General features: G+C 44.4%; 1 protein-coding gene and 1 non-coding gene across 3 annotated transcripts in view; one reads left to right on the top strand and one right to left on the bottom strand.

The window, feature by feature from the left end:
• Nucleotides 1-19,686, bottom strand: part of LOC145358767 (uncharacterized) — a 105,492-nt gene that overhangs the window by 29,232 nt on the left and 56,574 nt on the right. The gene's annotated exons all lie outside the window — the stretch shown is intronic.
• On the top strand, nt 2,176-2,368 carry LOC145358946 (U2 spliceosomal RNA). The gene has a single exon (XR_013889536.1). It is a non-coding gene; the product is annotated as a U2 spliceosomal RNA (small nuclear RNA).

Below are 19,686 nucleotides of genomic sequence, written 5' to 3'. Positions count from 1 at the left end.
TCAAAATCCCCTTGTAGCCTGTTTCTCCTGCTAAGCACAGCAAGCCTCTGGATGCCAACTGCATCTCACTGCATCTCACTGCAAAAGGACTTCTGCATCTCCGGTTACCTGAACCCACCTAAATTATTACTCCTCTGTGAAGGGACCCTCACTGGACTCTGACAATCACGTAGACTGATACCAATATCTGTGGTCCTTTCTCTTTTCAGTTATTCATATATGTAAAAAAAAACCTCTTTCCTGTCTTCTTATTGGGTGCTGCTACGTACGTATGCTGTTATTATCATCCCCTTGCGTTTGAATGTATGAATAAACAATACTTCCAATTTAACCCTAAAGAGAGTTTGCAGTGAGTCACTTTAAAAATTGACCCCAAAAATCAAGGGTATGGGGGTAACAGGCCACAGACTATAATTAAAACACCCCTGCTCATGGAGAGATGGCTAGAAAATAAAATATTTCTGGTGTTCATAAACTTGATGAAGAATTTAATTTTCAGAATACATATAAAAAATGTTGCCACTGAGACATATACCAGTCGTGATGTACCAAGCTGTTGCCTTTTGGAAGCAGTGTCTTTTTAATTCATCCATGGGACATGGGCATCCCTGGCTGGCCAGCATTTATTTCCTGTCCCTAATTGCCCTTGGCTCGGCCATTTCAGAGGGCAGTTGAGAGTCGACCACATTGCTGTGGCTCTGGAGTCACGTATAAGCCACATCAGGTAAGGACGGCAGATTTCCTTCCCTAAAGGACATTTGTGAACCAGAAGGGTTTTTCCCGACAATTGACAATGGTTTCATGGTCATCTTAATTCCAGATTTTTTTTATTGAATTCAAATTCCACCATCTGACGTGGCGGATTTGAACCCAGGTCCCAGAACATTAGCTGAGTTTCTGCATGAATAGTCTAGCGATAATACGGCTAGGCCATTGCATTAAGAGTGCTTTTGGGAAAGAAATGGCAACATCCTCCTTGCTTTTACACAGAAACCCTAAAAAGAATTCAGGGCGAGCAATCCTTGGAGACATTCCCTGAAATCCGAGTCTTTCCCCTGTTCCAACTTCTACATGTTAACGACTTTAAAATATTCTACTTCCATCGGAAATATCGCTTACATTCTAGCACGCAGCTGGGAGCAGCAATAAAGAACTTAGCTACTGCTTCCAGGTGTGGATTTCTGACACTATCCCTCTCTGTATTCTTGTACCACGGACAGAAGAAACATACTTCTTAAAAGACTTGCAATAAAAATGTCAACTTCAGGCAAATGTCAGGAGTACGATTGCTGCTCGAGAAGAATTGCTAAAGCGACGTGTTTCTCTTGTGTGCAGTTTCTTTACGCGAAGGCCCTGTAACTCTTGGAATCAGAAGAGACCTTTGATATTTTACAATGCTCTGGCTGTTGTCAAATTGCACTGCCGGTCTGAGCTTCCCATAGTGTTAAACGCAGTCAGCAAAGCCTGTATTATTCTGCAGATTGTTACTCATATTCACCAGGAAAGAAAATAGTGCAGATACTCAAAATCCCTCTGCCTGACAACTGTAAATTTATTGCTAGCAGATTGTGGGTCTGAATGTCTGATTTTTTAAAAATTTCAAATTTATTAGTGTCACAAGTAGGCTTACATTAACACTGCAATGAAGTTACTGTGACTATCCCGCAGTGGCCACACTCTGGTGCCTGTTCGGGGACACTGAAGGAGAATTTAGCATGGCCAATGCACATAACCAGCATGTCTTTTGGACTCTGGAAGGAACCCCACGCAGACACAGGGAGAATGTGCAGACTCCACACAGTGACCCAAATCATTGTGCCACCATGAAAACAGTTCTACTGAGTTTGTTAATTGTTCATAAGATTGAGTGCCATTAAACGCAACTTGATTCCACGTTGGAATCAGACTGCCATAATCACACAGTGCAGGAGAAGGCCATTTGATCTATTGAGCCTGAGCCGACACTTTCAGAGAGCAATCTAATTTTTTTTTGGCATGGTGGTGACTACTGTATTAAAGTTTATTTATTAGTGTCACAGGTAGGCTTACGTTAACACTGCAATGACTCCCCTACACTCCAGCATCTGTTCGGGTACACTGAGGGAGAATTTAGCATAGCCAATGCACCTAAGCAGCACATCTTTCAGTTTAATTGCTGGAGTCTCAGGTGGCCAGTAAGCAATCTCGGCCTTTTGGCTAAGATCAAGTGTAGTATCGACATGCTGCACTTGGTTGAAGTCATTGGGTTACATTTCAGCTTCATTTGAAGCAATTTTTTAAAGCGGCATCTCGGCCATTTGGCTAAGATGCAAATAAGATCAAGCCCTGGAGGAGGAGCTACACCTACTCCAGTCAGCTTGGATCATGTAGATCAAGCCCAAGACAGGAGGTGAGAGCCCTGTCTTGTCAGCTTGGATCGGGAATGTCCCAACTTGTTGGGACTCTGAATTGGGTTTAATTTGACTTGATTGGATTGGAATAAAGTTTAAAAAAAAAATCTTTCAGATTGTGGGAGGCAACCAGAGCACCTGGAGGAAACCCATGCAGATATGGGGAGAATGTGCAGATTCTGCATAGGCAATGACTCATGCCAGGAATCAAACTCAGGTACCTGGCACCGTGAGGCAGCAGTGCTAACCACTGTGCCAGTCTATGTCTCACCCTTTCCAATTATTTGGGTGACACAATTTTACGTGGCAGGGAGCACACTTAAAAGTTTGCATGTGCGCCTTTACACAGTGTCCAATAGCAGTTACAATTAGGACTCTATTAGGCTCTCTCCCTCTCTCATTTTCTTCCCTTTTGTTTGAGATAATCTCGACAGCTATCCTGAGTTGAATAAACTAAGTTAACATCAAGCGGTGATTCCCATTGGGTCTGTCAGGATCAATGGGACTATGTGGCAAAACTCAGTGAAACTGTCTTTCTATTCATTGCTGACTCATTTGTCATTGCACATTTATAAAAAAAATTCCTGCTGATTAAATCTTATTTTTTTTGGAGGGGAGTGAAAGGTCAGTCTGTGTAGGAAGTTGTGACCCCAAAAGAGCCGAGGTCAAGATGTTTGCAATTCTGTAATGGGCGTTTGGTTTCCCCGAGTCAGATTTTGAGAGGTTGTGACACAATCGTACTGCTGGGTGTCAACCAAAGAAAGAAACGTCTGTGAGCTTCCCAGACAGATAAGGCAGTTCTCCTGCACCATTGCTTCGCCAGTCAACCATGAAACAACCGCTGCTCCAGCCCGAATAAGTCAATAATGTACGGGGTAACGTATTAGCATGGATAGAGGATTGGCCAGCTGACAGGGAACATGAGTAGGCGTAAATAGGTCTTTTTTTGGGTTGGCAGGATGTAACGAGTGGAGTGCCACAGGGATCAGCGCTGAGGCCTCAACTATTTACAATTTCTATCAATGACTGGGATAAAGGCGGGGTGCAGGTCAGTTGGATTAGCCATGCCAAATTGCTCCTAGTGTCAGGAGTGTTAGCAGGGTTAATATGTGGGGTTATGGGTTACCGGTCCTGGGTGGTATTGTGGGCCTGGGTGGCATTGTGGTCGGTGCAGGCTCAATGGGCCAAAGGGCCTCCTTCTCATTCTATGATGATGAAATGTTTGGTTGCTAAATTTGCTGAGGACACAAAGATAGATAACCAGGTCGAGTTGTGAAGAAGATACAAGGGATCTGCAAAGGGCCATCGCTAGATTAAGTAAACGGGCAAAAACTTAGCAGATGAGATGTAGGGATGTACTTTGTGCGCATCTTTTGGGTGTTTTGGATAGCGGTGGAGAGACACATAAAATAGGGCAGGTACCCAGTCCACTACCTTCCTCCTGACCCCTGATTTTACCCATAAATACGAAGGGTGCCAAAATTGGCAGTCCAGTTCACCATATGCAAAGTAATCAAGGGTCAATTAGCCAATAACCAATTGGCCTAATTGGTTATCAAGCCAATTAACATTAAGAGTATTGTGATGCCCATGCCATGAATCATTTGGTGTGGGTAGCTGGGCAGGATCAGGCAGCCCAATTTAAAAGAAAATATTTTTCATAGGGTAGGAAGTGGGGGTGGTTCTCTCTTTTGGCCTGCCCTTTGTCAATCATAGAGTGCCCCCATCCCCCACCCCAAAGGACTACAGAAAGCTCTAACAGACTTGGAGCCCTTTTCTTTCACAAAGCATCACCTTTTATCAGGGAGTGGAGTTAATCCAAATGACCTTTATTGAAGAACGGATGTTATAGCAAAGACACACCATTATTAGAATCTCAGTGTCAAACCCTAGGAACTCACTTCATAATGTTGCAATTGTAGCTAATTATTTACCCCCCTCCTGTGAACTGAACTTTTTGCTAAAACACTACAATGCCACCAGCTTGGCATTAATAAATGTTTTACTAATTTACAACCACAAATATCTCTACTTTAAAGTTGGCTTCCAAAAATTAGAGATACTTACAGGGCCAAAGGGGGCTAGTTGATCACTGTGATGGATCTTTGAAAGAACTATCCAATTAGTCCTACTGACCTCCATGTTTAGAAGTAGCAGAGTGGTGAGCATTGCTGCCTCATAATGCCAGGGACCTGGGTTCAATTCCGGCCGCGGGTCACTGTCTGTGTGGAGTCTGCATGTTCTTCCTATATCTGCGTGGGTTTCCTCCGGATGCTCCGGTTTCCTCCCACAGCCCAAAGATGTGCAGGTCAGGAGGCTTGGTCATGCTAAATTGCCCCTTAGTGTCAGAGGGACTAGCTAGAGTAAATGCATGAAGTTATGGGGAAAAGGGCCTGGGTGGGATTGTGGTTGATGTAGACTTGATGGGACGAATGGCCCCCTTCTGCACGGTAGGGTTCTATGATTCTGTAGGACCCTAGAAATGAGAAGGGATCTCATAGAAACTTATAAAGTTCTAACAGGCTTAGACAGGATAGATTCAGAACATTCTCAATGGTGAGGGAGTCCAGAACTAGGGCTCATAGTTTGAGGATAAGGCGTAAATCTTTTAGAAACGAGGTGAGGAGAAATTTCTTCACCCAGAGGGTGGTGAATGTGTGGAATTCATTATCACAGAATGCAGTTGAGGTCAAAACGTCGTCTAATTTCACGGAAAAATTACATATAGCTCTGGAGGCTAAAGGGACCAAGGGATATGGGAAAGTTGAGGAGAGGTGGGGGGAAATCAGGATATTGGATCTGATGATTAGCATGACTAAAATGAGTGGCGGAACAGGCTCGAAGGGCTGAATGGGCTCCTGCTTCTAGTTTCTATTCCTCCCCATAACTCAAACTTTTTTTCCTTTTTCTACGATTTACAATTGTTTCAGTAGATTAACCTCCTGTCAGAGTCACTGCCAACCTCCTGCAGTGCTGTTCAACAGAAAACTACCGATTATGTTGATTATATTTCAGACGCTCAAGGCATATGCGCTGTACAGAACAGGTGCCGCAGGATTATATAGGAATGAAAAAGTAGAATTTTGAGGAAAAGTGGGAGATTGGGAATATTTGCACTGAATCAGAGGAGACTAAATGGAAATATAATGGAAGAGTTTACACTTGGGAAATAAGAGAGAGGTCATTCATTTCAAATTGGTGTTGAGTGAGACGGGAGGTAGGAGAAATTTCTTGCTTGGAGATGAGATGCTTTGCAACAGGGAGTTGTTGAGGTGGAGACTATTACATTTCCTAAGGGAAAAAAGTGGGCAGGTACAGGGCTATGGGATGAGTTTGAAATTGTGGGCAGGGCTATGGGATGAGGCTGGCGGTCAAGATGGATCTAGAACAGAGGTACATGACAGACCAAAATGAACCAAGTGGTTCCTTCTGTGTGAAAAGTATGGTTTTGTGAGAGCCAGGAGCAGCTGTGACTATTTAAGTAACAGATTCCAGAGCCTGGAACATACACTGTGCAATATTATCATGCCAACATCAACAACTTGCATTTATATCGCACCTTTACTGTTACTGCTGGCACAAAGCTGGGACAAGTGAAAGGGTTTGCCAGTATATACAACACACTGTGCTCACACACATGGGTAACCTGTGAAGTCATAACTTGTTGTCAGACAACATTATCCTTCAGAGGGAATGCAGCTACGAAAGTGTTCATTTTCACTACGTATTTGGCTGGAGACTTTGCCACTAGCCGCTGTCCCGTGTGTTGTTTGTTTTAGACCAGAGGCTACAATCAGTATAGTGCAAGTGATAGTACTCCATGCACCATACAATATTCTATCAGGGCTTCTGGTTCATGGTAATCATATCAATCAACTTCTACTTCAACACCCAATGTTCTGGTTTTGTGCCAGGGTCTCACATCTACTTGGAACAGGGTGAAGGTTGTTCCAATTCATGGCACATAAAATAACTTATAGTTTAAAGTTTATATATTAGTGTCACAAGTAGGCTCGCAGTAACACTGCAATGAAGTTACTGTGAAAATGCCCTAGTTGCCACACTCTTTCGGATACAATGAAGGAGACTTTAGCATGGCCAATGCATCTATCCAACCTGTCTTTGGCCTGTGGGAGGAAACCAGAGCACCCGAAGGAAACCCATGCAGACACGGGGAGAACGTGCAGACTCCGCACAGACAGTGACCCAAGCCGGGAATTGACTCTAGGTCCCTGATGCTGTGAAGCAGCAGTGCTAACCACTGTGTCACTGTGTCGGCAGAGAGAGGTTTTTAACAAATGGGCTGGCTTCAATTCCAACTCTCAGAAGTCAAAGAGCAATGTGCAAACCCACTGTACAGCCAGGAGTTTCTGACAGCTGTATTAATGCAGGCTTGTGAGCAGAGTTGATCAGTTGCATTGCTAAAGTACTGTAATATATCCCAGGGTACTTTGCAGGAGCATAATTAGTTAAAGATTGAGAGATTTCCCTAGCGTGCCTCAAAGAATCCCACAACACTTTGAGGGAACGCGTCAACACCTACTAGTGTTTGCCAACTTTCGCGATTGGATTATAACGAGAAACATTGGTGGAGGACGCAATGAGGTTTGAGAAAAACTAAACCAGTTTGAATTTCCTAATTTTGCACAAGGTAAACGATGGCCATCGGGGAGGTGAGAGAGGATGTTGAAAAGACAAACAAGGAGGAAGCCATGATCTGAGTGAATGGCAGAACAGGCTCGAAGGGCTACATTTGCCTATTTCTTCTCCTAATTCCTATGTTGCTATGATACACAGAATGACTTTAAGTCAGTGAAAATCTGAAAACTATATCTAGAATTTATATAATAATCTTCCTGAGTCTGTGTTGAACACTTGAGCCCAAAGGTAAAAGTGGCCCTTGTAAAAGTTCCCCATTTATACTGTGGAGACCCAAAAAGGAATTGAAAATCTCGCAGTCTGGTAGTCTGGAAAAGAAACAATGCGCACTGTCTGCGGACAACAAACCGGAGGAGGCTGGAAGAAAATTAATTTTTTCTGCGTAATGATCTTTAATTGTTCCTTTCTTCATTAAATCTAATCATCATTAGTTGTTTATTCACCACAGTGCGGCAGTGATTAAGATTCAAAACTAACATTGACACGAAAGTGTAAAGAACCGATGGAAATTTACCAACACCTCGCCACCCACACATGTGGTACAGGCTGGACTCAGCCATTTGGTAGATAGCTTTTGAGGCATGAAAGCATATTTGTTCAAATATTATAGGTCTGATCTGTGGAGGCTGGCCTTATGCCAATACAGTTGTATGGTGCCAGTGTATTCTACTCTTCTACATTTGCTGCTTCTCACACGGCTGATATTGCAAATCCCCAAGCTTCCTGGTACAAATGGGCCAGTTTCACAGTGTGCGCCAGGTAATGGTGTCAGCTGAGTCTCATAGTTTCAGCCATCCATGGTACACTCCACCTGAATTTCCTCACTGACCTTTGACCCAACTTAGGTTTAAAGTGTCACTTGAAAGACGGCACCTCCAACAGTGTAGCACTCTCTCAGGACTGCACTGGAATGTCAGGCTTGATTTCCCAGACTGGGACTTGAACCCAGAAGGTGAATTGTCATCTCCTAATCAAAGTTACAGACAGGTGTGTGCAAGGGAGAGATGGACAAATGCAATTGCATTAAAGGCCAGGTCCAGGAGGTGACTGTCAGCATTGACATCCTGTGTCTATTGCTAGGAGTTTGAATGAATCATAGAATCCCTACAGTTCAGAAGATGTTCATTCAGCCCATTGAGTCTGTTTATTTATTAGTGTCACAAATAGGCTGCAATGGGCCATAACTGCAATGAAGTTACTGAGAAAATCCCCTAGTTGCCACACTCCACCGCCTGTTCGGGTACGCTGAGGCAGAATTTAGCGCGGCCAATGCATCTAACCAGCACATCTTTCCAACTGTGGAAAGAAACCAGAGCACCCGGAGGAAAGCCATGCAGACACGGAGAGAACTTGCCGACTCCACACAAACAGTGACCCAAGCCGGGAATTAAACCCCATTCCCTTGTGCTGTGAGGCAACAACGCTAATCACTGTGTCAATGTTCTGCAATGACTCTCTGACAGAGGACCAGATCTGGCCTATCCCCTGACCTATCTTTGCAACCCCACCATCCTACACATCCTGGAACACTAAGGGACAATTTATCAAGGCTAATCCCCCTAACCTACATCTCCTGGACACCAAGGGGCAACTTAGCATGGCCAATCCACCTAACCTGCACATCTTTGGTGTGCGGGAGGAAACTGGGACACCCGGGGGAAACACCTGCAGACACGCGGAGAATGTGCAATCTGACTGATGCACAGGGAATGTACCCACATAGAGACAAGCAGGCGTCAGCCTATTGATGAAGATCAGAAACGTTTATCGTTAATACTGTCAGCATACACAGCCTCACCACAGGAGAGAAGGGCTGTGCAATCAGGGAATGGCAACCTTTTATGCACATGGTTCCTGGGAGTATTCCATAGAATTCTGTTTGGTTTGACTGCAGAAGGTGCAGCAAAGGAGAGTGGGGGGGATGCTCCATTGGAGGTTCAAGCTGCTTAGACAGAAGTTGGCAAGACAGTATGTGAGAAACTCGTGACGCATCAGCAATTAAATGAATCTATTCTGGGATTCACACTACGCTTACAAAGGTTAGTTACAACACATGCTTCTTGTGCAGGGATATTTCCTGTGATATATGAGCTGGTTCATGGTCAGCGCTGCAGTCAGGTCGACAATAACTTACAAACATACTGTCAGCTCCACATCAACGCATGGCCTGATTGAAGCATCTTCCACAACCACACAGAGACTTCCAGCCACCACACCACTTCCCATTCACTCGCACTGTGCAGTAATATCCAGCCAAATATAATATTGAATCACTATGTCTAACACAGAATTGACATGCTGCCCAATTATTCCACTGAGATGACTCAACAAGTTAAATACGTGACTGTCGCATCTTAGCCAAATTTCACAAAGAGGGAACTAGTAGCAGGTTTCAAAGTTAGTTCTATGCCAACGGGTTGCTAACTGTTTATAATACAGGTTGAGTATCCATTATCCAAAACTCTTGGGGTTGATTTCATTTTGGGTTTCAGATATAGGCCGTCCTCGACTTTTACAACATTTGAGTTATGAGGAATGAAACTTAAGACATTTATAAACTTACACTCTGCGTTGGCTTTACAACGCCAGCTTTGACTTTATGATGCCACGCCAATGAATAGTTAACCTTTGCCAATTATTATGTTCCTTTACATTCACAACCACAGGAAGGGCAAAATCTCAGGTATGATGTGGAGTTGCTGGCATTGGACTGGGGTAGGCACAATAAGTAGTCTCACAACACCAAGTTAAAATCTAATGGGTTTATTTGGCAGCATGAGCTTTTGGAGCGCTGCTCCTTCCTCAGGTGAATGCCCGATGAAAGAGCATCCTTCCAGAAGCTTGTGCTATCAAATAAACCTGTTGGACTTGAACCTGGTGTTGTGAGACTACTTACTGTGCTTTCTCAGATATAGAAGAACCCACAAACTTGAATGTGACAAACACCCCAGTTTAAAACTGACTGACTCAGCAGAGGTGGATGAGTCGGATGTCTGGTCAACAAAAAGTTTGAGTTTACTTAACGCTCATTGTGAATAGATTTAATCCTCCAAATGACAAAACATCAAATGAGGGGTGATCCAATATCTCTGTTTAAGGAGCATGGGGAAAAGTTTAGAGGAGTTGTGCCAGACTAGTTTTTTTTAAACAGAGGGAGTGAATGTCTGGAACGGGCTGCCTGGGGAGCAGATACAATAGCCGTATTTAAGGTGCAACTAGATGAATACATGAATAGGAGAGGAATAGAGGGATACGGGCTCCGTAAGTGCATCCAGTTTTAGTTTAGACAGGCATCATGGTCAGCGCAGGCTTAGAGGGCCGAAGGGCCTGTTCTTATGCTGTACTTTTCTTTGTTTTTTGTTCATGGTGCCATAGCCACAAATTAATGGAAAGGGAATATTATTTATCAGTGAAAATAAGGGTCAGGAACCAATCCTCTATTTGTAACATTGGTTCTATGGAAAAATTGGTTCCAACTTACGACGTTTTGACTTGCGATGTGGTTTTCAGGAAACAATTGTGTTGCAAATCCGAGGGGAACTACTTGTAATTTTCTAATACCACATGTAAACTTTACATTGTGTTAGCATCTGCCTACGCTAGCTATAGTCTAAAGTAAATAAAACGATTGAAAAGGATGTATCACCAAATAATAAATGCAGGATACCTGTGATAAATTTCTTTTTGACATGTTCACGACAAAAATCGCAAGGTAAACACTTTGTGTTATGTGTCTGCTTGACATTGTCATGTAAAGGTGGTCAGCAAAGCAAGGTTAATATGAACGGGAGAATAGCACAACCCATGATACTGATCCAGTACCCAAACTGTAGCAACAGATGGCAGTGCAGAGTGCTGTGATGGTTGTGAATGAAGGAAAACTATCTGAGGCAACTCAAAAGAAGCAAAATGTGCCTGAAGTGCACAAAGTTGTTCTAAAGACAAATGTCCACATTAGAGAAGCATAATATCCGAGTTGAATCATTGGGATCATGCACTGAAGCCTAGAGTGAGTTAGCAAGAGGTCAACAAGATCATTGATGTTTAAAAGAACAGTTAGTTCTCCTTCACGATTAAACATTCAATATAACGTATGACCATTTAGCTACATGAAGACATGATGAGGTGACAATGTTGGCGCTGGACCAGGGTGGGCACAGTAAGAAGTCTCACAACACCAGCTTAAAGTCCAGCAGGTTTATTTGGAATCACAAGCTTTAGGACCACTGCTCCTTTGTCAGGTGACTCACCTGAGGCAGGAGCAGTGTTCTGAAAGCTCGTGATTCCAAGTAAACCTGTTGGACTTTAACCTGGTGTTGTGAGACTTCTTTCTGTGAAGACATGATGACTGTCTTAACAATAGAATGGAAGCATAGCAGAAGGAACTTGGAGACTTTGCTGAATTATAGGAAAACGCAAAACAAAACAGGCGAGCTTCGCGTAGGAATGGAAAATCTGTTGGTAGACTTTAAGAATCCTTCAGATCACAGTTCATTCCACTGGAATATGATGCAGCGAAGCAACATGAACTTAATTCATTCTGCACAAACTGAAGAACCAGCTGATAGAGAAGACCCAGCAATGTTCAATGTTTGGGCGGCATGGTGGCACAGTGGTTAGCGTTGCTGCCTCATAGTGCCAGGGACCCGGGTTCGATTCCTGGCTTGGATCACTATCTGTGTGGAATTTGCATGTTCTCTCTGTGTGGGTTTCCTCCCACAGTCCAAAGATGTACAGGTTAGATGGATTGGTCACACTAAAATTGCCCCATCAGTGTCAGGAGTTAGTAGGGTAAATAAGCAGTATTAGAGGGCTAGGGCCTGGATGGGATTGTGATTGACACAGACTCGATGGGCCGAATGGCCTCCTTCTGCACTGTAGAGATTTTATATCTAATATTCCAGGATAAAAGCAAAAGCTACAAAAGAAAGACTAAAGAGCTGAAGGAGCAGTGGTATGAAAATGAAGAGGCATTGAGAGGCAAAGTGTAGAACTTTCCATTCTGCAAGCAGATAATGAAGCCAAGATTTACACAATTACAGAACTGAAACAAGTTAAAACTTCGCCAGGGGCAGACCTGGCCAACAGTGAAAACCAAAGCAAAGGAGAAGGACAAAGCTCTGCTTCAGACGGCGAAAGAAAAGACAACAATAAGATTGGAAAATGTTAATCTGACATTGAAATGTAAGGCACCAGAAGGAGGAAAAGCTGAGCTGAGCTGAAAAGATTCATAAGCTTGCCAAACAGTTTGTAAATAAAACAGCAACAAATGTTTGGTTTCAACTGTGAAACAAGTGGAAATGGAGAACATGGTGGATATCACGGATGCAAAAATTGAGTCCAGTCTGGAATAATCTGAGCGCACATTCCCTTAGGCATAAACAGGCTGACACCACAGTGTCTGAGAAAAGCTCATGAGTTGTTAACAAACTCATAAAGTAACAGACTTGAGGTAATGAGAAGGAATAGCAAGTAAAAATTGTATTGTAATACTCTGATGGAACGGGGTAAAATTTTCTTCAGGGAAGAAAGGGGAACGTTGTGTTATGTGCCTGTATGCCACTGTAATGTAAAGGTGTTTGGCAGAGTAAGACTTAACATAGGACTAGAGAATAGCGACGTCCACGGTATGATGTATAGAATCACATGGTAATAGATTCAGAGATAACTCTCTGGAAGTAGCCTACTTGCATGGAAGCAGCACCACGCATGCCAGTAACCTGGGATCTGTAAATGGTTAAATCCAAACAATAAACGGTTTACATTTATTGAAACAAATCTCAATCTCCTCATCTATAAACCACTAAAGCTGACATCATATTACAAACAAACAACTGGTCTTCTTGCTCTAAAAGCTGCTGATGTTCAAGAAATAATATGGTTTTTGGATGTGTTTGGTTTTCAGATTTACGGATAAAAGGACATTCAACCTGTGTATGGTTTATAGAAAAACGAAACAGATTGCCGTACAAACATTTCCAAGTCAGGGGGGCTACCAAAGTTGGGGAAATGTTAGGTTTGAGATTAATTATTGGAGAGAATTATAACATCTTCTCAGCTAAATTGGAGAGTAATTGGAGTTGGATCTGGGCCTAACCTGCTCCCAAATGTGTCAGCACCACACTGCAAACATGTACATATAACTGTGGAAACACTTCTCAAATTACTTTGATAAGTACTGTTAGTTTCAGAAAATGTACTGTTGTGGTGAGGTAAATTGCCCCTTAGTGTCCCACTGAAAAAGACGGGATTGTGCATATTTTCTTCTAGTGAGAATAGGTCGCATTTTTCGACCAGCGGTGACAACTTGCCAGGAGTGGCAAATTAGGCCTCTTGTGGTCAAGAGGGGTTATGAGCCAAGAGTAACAGTAGCTGATAAAACACCTTTGTCAGAATCAGAAACTATGTAAAGTATATACCTGGTACAAAGTTGACCAATTCACCAACCTTACAGCCCTAGCAGGCAACCTTGTTCAAAGGTAACATGAGTAGACAAAAGTAACACAGCAACAAAGGACCCCTTCTCTCATCTGTACTTTCTTTAGCTGAAGGCTCCCTGCTGAAAACCAAGATCAATTAACTTAATCATAGAATCCCTACAGTGCTGAAGGAGACTATTCGGCCCATCGAGTCTGCACCGACAATAATCCCACCCTATCACTGTAACCCCACGTATTTACCCTGCTAATCCCCCTGACACTAAGGGGCAATTTACCTCACTACAACAGTATACCTTCTGAAACTAACAGTCCTTATCAAAGTAATTTGAGAAGTGTTTCCCAGTTATATGTACATGGTTGCAGTGTGGTGCTGACACATTTGGGAGCAGGCTAGGCCCAGATCCAACTCCAATTACTCTCCAAATTAGCTGAGAAGGCGTTATAACTTTTAGAGAGGATTTGCAGTTTCTGGTTAGTGTCTAGTGATTACTGCTGTGATTGTTGGGTCAGGATTGAGGGTCAGACCTGGTGATGAATAATCTCAAACAAGGGGGAAAAAAAACCAAGGAGGTGGATTCTCTGGCCATTCATGCTGGCGGGATTCTGTGGACCTGTTGGCAGTGCACCTCCCACAGGTTTTGTGGTTGTGTGGGGTGACCTCAATGGCAAATCCCATTGGCAGTGGTGGAACCAGAGAATCCCACCACCAGCAAACAGTACACCACCTCCCGCTGTCAAGAAACCCATTGAAGATCTATGGAACAGCAGGAAACTGTTCAGACTGGTTGCGTTTGTACTAGATGAGAGAGAGCTTTCCAGCCTAATCCCACATTCCAGCTCTTAATCCATAGCTCCCAGTTGAGGGAAATGGGTCCTTCCTTATCCACTCTAACCAGGCATCTAATAAAGTTATACAACGCCACCCCCTCTGTTTCAAAGATAAAAACCCTGGACAATCCAACCAGGAGAATGGCCCAATGAATGAGGTAGCTGGTACAGAGTACAAACCCCGGAGGTGGCACAGCGGTTAACACTGCTGCCTCACAGCACCAGAGACCCAGTTCGATTCCGGCCTTGGGTCATTATGTGTGTGGAGTTTGCACATTCTCCCCGTGTCTGCGTGGGTTTCCCCCAGGGTGCTCCTGTTTCTTCCCACAATCCAAAGATGTCTGGGTTAGGTGGATTGGCCATGCTAAATTGTCCCTAGTGTCAGGGGGATTAGCAGGGTGCATATGTGGGGTTACAGGAATAGGGCCTGGGTGGGATTGTGATCGCTGATGGGCCGGATGGCCTCCTTCTGCACTGTAGGGATGCTACGAAAGTGGGATCGGACTGCAGACAGAGTCATCACCTTGAGCTGAGGGACCGAAAAAGGCTGAAGGAAAATGCGGTTTTAAAAGAATTCTTTAAGGATCCCACACTGGTGGGTGTGAAATAAAAGAACGCTTGTTTTTCTCAAAATTACTTCCAAGTTTCCAAAGTGCTATTCAGACTGCGGCACAGGGCGACGCTGTGGTGTAAAAGTACTGAACATCCGCTCCAATGTCAGGTTACCAGAAACAGGACGGCTGATGCACTCGGGTGGGAGGGAGACCCCAGACGCAAGGGAGACTCCGTGAGCTGAAGTGGCAAAGTGGCCGGAACAGCGGAAAAAAAAATTGGAAATAATTTGAGCGGATCTAACTGCTGTCTGTAATACAAGGGGAGATGGAGAGGGATAAATACCACAGTAATCGCGGTTTGTAATTCCTTGTGCTTGCCTAAGGGGAGTGGGTGGTGTTGATATCTGGGATTGTATGAATCAGTTTATCACTGAGTATCTGTGAGGCCTATGGATCCATTGACCCATCAGCCTTTTACCTCCCTGGGATCCGGTGACCTGCCATTAAGCAACTGCTTTTGAAATGAATTCTGCGTCAGTCGCGATTCCTAATTCTGGTGGCCATTGCAGTTCCCAAATTAAAGAAATTAAGCCTTTTTTAAAAAGAAACAACAAGTGATTCCATTCTGGCTGACCTCCTGTTTTGGATCTTGTCATTCCTGGAGCATCCAAGGTTAGGGATGTGATGTTCTGTTACCTCAAAGCCCATCTGTCTCTCCTCCCCTATTCCACATAATGTACATGGCTTTCAGGGAACTGTCACACGTCTGTTTTAATTTTTTTTTTGTAACGCAGAATCTGTTTCCTGAATGGATCTTGAGGGTGAGATGTGGGGGTGGGTGGGAGGATAGGTTTATTGTTTAGCGTTTTCTCGGCTTGTTCTATAAAGGAATGTAAGCATCACTGGGAGTCATCCCTTGGTTTGAAATGAACTCATTAATTCTCATCGAAATCTGTCACAAACTGAAAGGAATTTAGATCACCCAGAGCCCAACACACTCAACATCGTTCAAGAGAATGGAATGGATACCCTCAGACTGTCTTTTCATGAACTTGAACTCATCCAGATCCCAGCTGTTCACATCCTAACCTGCACCAAATGTGGGATTTGCTGGGCAGCCATCGCTGTACGCCAAGTTTTTCCATCTTGTCTTTCACATCCCGGCCAAAGTCTCACAGACGCGCACTGCCTCCTGATCCCCGAATCCGCACTGCCTCCTGATCCCCGAATCCGCACTGCCTCCTGATCCCCCAATCCGCACTGCCTCCTGATCCCCCAATCCGCACTGCCTCCTGATCCCCGAATCCGCACTGCCTCCTGATCCCCCAATCCGCACTGCCTCCTGATCCCCCAATCCGCACTGCCTCCTGATCCCCGAATCCGCACTGCCTCCTGATCCCCGAATCCGCACTGCCTCCTGATCCCTGAATCCGCATTGCCTCCTGATCCCCCAATCCGCACTGCCTCCTGATCCCCGAATCCGCACTGCCTCCTGATCCCCGAATCCTCACTGCCTCCTGATCCCCGAATCCGCACTGCCTCCTGATCCCCCAATCCGCACTGCCTCCTGATCCCCGAATCCGCACTGCCTCCTGATCCCCCAATCCGCACTGCCTCCTGATCCCCCAATCCGCATTGCCTCCTGATCCCCGAATCCGCACTGCCTCCTGATCCCCCAATCCGCACTGCCTCCTGATCCCCCAATCCGCACTGCCTCCTGATCCCCGAATCCGCACTGCCTCCTGATCCCCGAATCCGCACTGCCTCCTGATCCCCCAATCCACACTGCCTCCTGATCCCCCAATCCACACTGCCTCTTGATCCCCCAATCCACACTGCCTCTTGATCCCCGAATCCGCACTGCCTCCTGATCCCTGAATCCGCGCTGCCTCCTGATCCCCGAATTGCTCGATTTTAAAATGTGCAGGTTCATGTTCAGGTCCCTCCATGGCCTCAGCCCCCTTGATCTCTAACCGCCTCCAAGCCTCCCAAGATTTCTGCACTCTGCAACAATTTTGACGTCTTGTGCCTCAGACCTTTCTTTACCCCACCACTCATTGTGCCTTCAGACCCTGGATCCTAATGTCTAGAGTACCCTCCCTCCACCATTCTGCCTCTCCAGTACTGCTCCCTCCTTAACTCTTTGACAAAGCTTTTAGGCACCTGTCCTAATACCCATTTCCTTTGTGTCAATGTCATTTTGTATTTGACTCTTCTGTGTGTTGTGTTTTATGGGAGGCACAGCGATTAGCACTGCTGTCTCACAGCACCAAGGGCCCGGATTCAATTCCCAGCTTGGGTCACTGTCTCTGTGGAGTCTGCATGTTCTCCCCATATCTGTGGAGTTTCCTCCCACAGTCCGAAAGACTATGCATTTTGTCATGCTGAATTGTCCCTCAGTGTACCCGAACAGGCACCAGAGTGTGACGACTAGGGGATTTTCATAGTAACTTCATTGCAGTGTTAATGTAAGCCTACTTGTGACACTAATAAATAAACTTTAACTTTACCACAAAGGTGCTATATAAATGCAAGTTATATTAGAAAGTGAAAGGAGGCCATTCAGCCCATTATGCCTGCACTACCTTGTGATTATATCTGATTGTTCTATTCTGAAGTTTCCCTGTACATTCCAATGCTACTTGTTGAGCTCCTGTTTTAAGGATTGTTGCTGCAACACTGCAATAGTTTCACTTTTTGCCATCTGCATATTTGTAAGGGCTAATTTTGTAAGTGGAGGGTGGCACCTCACCCACTAGCGGCACAGATTGGTGAATCGCCAGCCTGTGTGCCCCTGATTTCTTGGTCCATGTGGTATTGACAAGGCTCAGAAGATCGTGCCAGTGAATCTGGGGTTGGATCTGCTCTGGAGGTCGGAATCTCACCTCACTGCCGAGGGTGAGCCCTAAACGTCTAATTGACACAAAACAGCTTGAGTTTTGATAAGAAGCTATACCTACTTTAAGCACCAATGCTTACATTAACACTGCAGTGAAGTTACTATGAAAATCCCCTAGTCGCCAAACTCCGGCACCTGCTCGGGTACACTGAGGGAAAATTTAGCATGGCAAATGCACCTAATCAGCACGTCTTCCAGATTGTACGAGGAAACCGGAGCACCCAGAGGAAACCCGTGCAGACATGGGGAGAATGTGCAAACTCCAGACAGACAGTGACCCAAGGCTGGAATTGAATCGGGGTCCCTGCCACTGTGATGCAAGTTAGTCTTTAAGCCAAGATTAAACTTGTGATATCATCGTACTTCCTTTGACAAATTAAATCAAACTGTGCTTTAATATTTCTACATCCCTCTGCTCCACAGCTGTTGATCCAGATGCTTTTTGAAGGTGCCAGTTGAACACAAATCAATTTTCTTCTCTAGGATTTATTCTTCCACCTTCTTCTGTCAGGAAAAAGATCAAAGATCTGAGGACACGTACCAACTGACTCAAGAACAACTTCTTCCCTGCTGCCATCAAACTTTTGAATGGACCTACCATATATTAAGTTGATATTTCTCTACACCCTAGCTGTGATTGTAACACTTATATTCTGCACTCTCTCCTTTCCTTCTCTATAAATGGTATGTTTTGTCTGTATAGCGCGCAAGAAACAATACTTTTCACTGTATATATCAATACATGTGACAATAAATGAACCAAATCAAACTATTCCAGGTCACAAATATCTCATGGGGAGAAAATACTTTCTCATCTCTAACCTTGTTAATTTTGTACTTTTGTTGTTTTGTCTTGTTGCCAAGGATTCTTATTGTCTTAACCATAAAAACACAACTGAAAACAAAACTCACGGCTAATTTCTATCAGTCTGTAACAAATTAGCAACAATTTTGAATGTGCTCAGTGGATGCCATGCTTGCCTTGGAGTGTCCCACTCTTGAGATTTAAGCACAAAAATCATGGCTGATATTTTTAGTGTGGTACTGACGGAGTTACAGGGCTGACAGAGGTGCGGTCCTTCTGTGATGTTAAGCCATGGCCTTGCTCTCTTCAGTGGATGTGAAATAATCCTTGGCACAATTTTGAAGAAGGGTACACTCGGTGTTCTATTAATTTGGGCACACAGTAGCACTGTGGTTAGCACTGCTGCCTCACAGCGCCAGGGACCTGGGCCCAATTCTGGCCTTGGGTGACTGTCTATGTGGAGTTTGCATGTCCTCCCAGTGACTGCGTGGGTTTCCTCTGGGTTTCCTCCAAAGATGTGCAGGTTTGGTTGATTGGCTAAGCTCTTTAGGTGCCAGGGAGATTAGCAGGTAAATAAGTAGGGTTACAGGGATAGGGCCTGGATTGTTGGCGTAGGTTTGATGGGCCAAATGGCCTCCTTCAGCACTGTTGGGATTGTATGATTCTGTGAATATTCATTCCTCAATCAACATCAAAAGAAACAGACTATCTGGTCATTTTCCTGCTGCTGTTTGCGGGAGCTTGCTGTGCACAAATTGGCTGCTGGTTTTCCTACATTACAACAACACTTCAGAAGTACTTCACTGACTGTGAAGAGTTTTGGGATGTCCAGTGGTCATGGAAGGTGCTGGATAAATGCAAACTTCCTGTTTTCTCTTGATTTTAACTTTGGTTCTGATTAAATGGAATTTTTCATCTCAATGCCTTGTTCCTAATGATCATATCTGCACTGACAAAACTCTGTCCCTTTACAGTTCTCCACACTGAATTGTTTGTTAGTGCAGTCATTGTTATTGTATATGATGTGGAGATGCCAGCATTGGACTGGGGTAGGCACAATAAGAAGTCTCACAACACCAGGTTGAAGTCCAACAGGTTTATTTACAATCAC

Source organism: Carcharhinus amblyrhynchos, chromosome 26 (assembly GCF_965287045.1).
Source record: "Carcharhinus amblyrhynchos chromosome 26, sCarAmb.v2.hapA, whole genome shotgun sequence".
NCBI classification, from domain to species: domain Eukaryota; kingdom Metazoa; phylum Chordata; class Chondrichthyes; order Carcharhiniformes; family Carcharhinidae; genus Carcharhinus; species Carcharhinus amblyrhynchos.
The sequence above is the reverse complement of the archived record's forward strand: the minus strand, read 5'-3'. Positions and strand labels throughout refer to the sequence as shown.